This window comes from Rhagoletis pomonella, unplaced genomic scaffold, assembly GCF_013731165.1.
Source record: "Rhagoletis pomonella isolate Grant_MI unplaced genomic scaffold, Rhpom_1.0 Rhpom_scaffold_00209, whole genome shotgun sequence".
Taxonomy (NCBI): Eukaryota; Metazoa; Arthropoda; class Insecta; order Diptera; family Tephritidae; genus Rhagoletis; species Rhagoletis pomonella.
Genome location: NW_023458763.1, coordinates 109977 through 113389, shown reverse-complemented (window position 1 = coordinate 113389; position 3413 = coordinate 109977).

Sequence of the window (3413 nt, the reverse complement as noted above, 5' to 3'; positions counted from 1 at the left end):
TTGTAACTATCGTCCGATTTCAAAGCTGTCCACCATCTCAAAGCTTTTTGAGGTTATTGTAAAAGAGAAAATATATTTTGCAACCAAAAGTCTAATAACACCATTTCAGCATGGCTTTATTCCAAATCGATCTACAATTACTAATTTGACTGAATTTAGTGAATACTGCTTCGAGTCTTTCCAACTTGGTCTTCAAGTTGATTGCGTATACACTGACTTTTCCAAGGCTTTCGATAAAGTATCACACGTGGTGCTAATTAGTAAGCTTGAACACCTGGGATTTCACTCTGTTTTTTTAAAGTGGATAAAATCTTATCTATCTAATAGGCAATGTGTGGTCACTGTTGACAACACCAACTCACGACCTTTTATAGCGTGTTCAGGCGTTCCTCAAGGAAGCATTTTAGGTCCACTGCTCTTTGTGTTATTCATAAATGACATAAGCAGTTGCTTCTCTTTCGCTAAATACCTATTATATGCTGACGATCTAAAAATATATTCTAATATTCAAAATCGTGATGACATTAATAAGGTTCAGGCAGATATTGATAATCTCCAGGTCTGGTGCTTAAACTCTCACCTCTCCTTAAATATAACAAGTAAGAAAGTCTAAGTTCGGGCGGAGCCGAACATTAAATACCCGGCGCAAGTATTAAAGATATGTTTTCCACCTTGCCGAAAGCTACCGCTACATGATAAGCCGGGGTGTATACATTTTAAGTAAATTAACGTCCTTAAATTTCGACATATTGAAATTTCAAGCATTTCTGAAATTTATTGTTATTTGAAAAGCGGCCGTAATTTAAGACCGATTTCAACAATTTTCCACGGTTTGCTTTTATGTGGCAAGCACAATAACCATACCGAGTTTGGTACAAATTGCTAGAACGGTTAGCGAGATACATATATGTAATCACAAGTGGGCGGTGCCCCGCCCATTTTCCAAAATTTTATCATAAACGTATTTCTTGGTAAAGAATTGTTGCAACCATCCATTTTGAATAAATTAGCTTTGATATTTACTGATTTATCGAAGATTTTGTATTTCTCGAAATTACCGTTATATGGAATGTGGGCGTGGTTTCTGTCCGATTTTAAAAAGTTTCGGCCATTTGGTATGCTGTGCCAGGACCAACAACTGTGCCAAGTTTGGAAGAAATTTGTGCAGCGGTTACCAAGATATACACATGTAACCATAAGTGGGCGTGGCTACGCCCATTTGCAAAATTTTAAAATATTCTTATTTTTCGTCTAAAACTCATTGTAAATATCAATTTAGAGTGAATAATCTTCAGTAGTTACTAAAATATCGCAGTTTTCGCATTTCTGAAAATTACCGTTATATGGGAGGTAGGCGTGGTTATTGTCCGATTTTTTAAATTTTCGGCCATTTAGTATGATGTATCAAGGCCAACAACTGTGCCGAGTTTGGAAGAAATTGGTGCAGCGGTTACCAAGATATACACATGTAACCATAAGTGGGCGTGGCTACGCCCATTTGCCAAAATTTTAAAATATTATTATTTTTCGTCTAAAACTCATTGTAAATATCAATTTTGAGTGAATAATCTTCAGTAGTTACTAAAATATCGCAGTTTTCGTATTTCTGAAAATTACCGTTATATGGGACGTAGGCGTGGTTATTGTCCGATTTCGCCCATTTTCAATACCATCCGTCCTACACCCAAAAGAAGTTCACGTACCAAGTTTCATTAAGATATCTCAATTTTTACTCGAGTTATCGTGTGCACAGACGGACGGACGGACGGACGGACAGACAGTCACCGCTTAATCGATTTCTCTTTTCATTCTGATCATTTATGTATACATTTGTCTATATCTATCTCGATTCGTTTTGCCTGTTACAAACAACCGTTATGTGAACAAAGTTATAATACCCTTGTGCACAAGTGCGCTCGGGTATAAAAAAAGTGCTTCAAAATAACGTACGCGAAGATACAAAATGTTTTGCCTTCCACCTATATGATTGATGACTCTGTTTTAGATTCTTTAGAAGAAACTAAGGATCTTGGTATCTTCTTTACCTCGAACTTTTCTTTTAATAGCCACATAAGCTTTATTATCGCTAAAGCGTACTCACTTTTGGGCTTTATTAGGCGTAATTGTGCGAAATTTTCGGATCCTTATACTCTTAAATTACTTTATACAGCCTTTGTTCGGTCAAACTTGGAATACGGTGCTATAATATGGAGACCCTAAAATATTTCCGCAGTAAATAGAATTGAAAGGGTCCAAAAAATATTTCTTAGGTTTGCGCTACGCTCATTAAACTTCTCTGAGCCGATGCCTACTTATAATTCGCGGTTACTTCTAATAAATTTGAAAACGCTGGAGATAAGGCGAGTAATTCTTTCATTATCTTTCTTTTTCAATATTATTAGTGGTGACATTGATTGTACATCTCTTCTCGCTCGGATTAATTTTAACATCCCGCGGAGGTCTCTGCGTATTGTTGTACCCTTCTATGAACAAATTCTTAGAACTGATTATGCTCGAAATGCTCCCATCGCTCGAGCTATCAATGAACTTAACAGGATCTCGAACTCTGTTTCGTTTGATTTCTCAATATCTAAGTATGAACTTATTAACATATTGAATACAGTTTTGTAATATATTGTTAAGTTTTTACGTTGTTTGTTACATATAGCTCTTAGTCTATAAGAAACCTGTATTTCATAGACTTGAATAAATAAATAAATAAATATATGTAAATATATGAACAAAATTATTTTAATTCCAGAAAAATACCAAAAAAAAATTTGTTGTGTTCTTCGAAGGGGTACTAATTTTATGACCGCAACTGTAATGCGCATGAATACAAAAACACAAAAAACAAAAATTAAGAGTTTGCAAATTGAAGTTAAGTTAATCTCTCACCTACTAATAACTTTAGGTAGTAGAAATTATTCGCTGGAGAGTGAGAGCCAACAAAGAAAACTAGTGAAAAGTAGAACTACTATGACATTGTCAAATAAGGTTAGTTTTGTGTGCTCACCACATGGTATTAGGTACATGGTAATTATGTACATACATAGATACTTAGCATGATGTTATGTATGTACATATGAACTACATGTAATCTTAAATATATGAAAGTGTAAGCAAAAAGAATTGGAATAAATGTATTAGAATTTTAATAAAATTATATCAGAGGAATTAAATTAAAAGGTAAGAAATAATTAGAGGTAAGTATTAAGGTATGTATTAAGGAGATTTAAAAAAAAGTAAATAATACATTTTAAGTTCAAATTGTTCGTAAATTAACTAGTTATTAAGTAAGGAAGTTAACTAACTATCCCTTCAGGTTTAGGTTAATTCACGAAGTTATATACATGTATACGTGTACATGCAAATATATTGCAGATCTATATAAAATAAATAATATAAAAAAA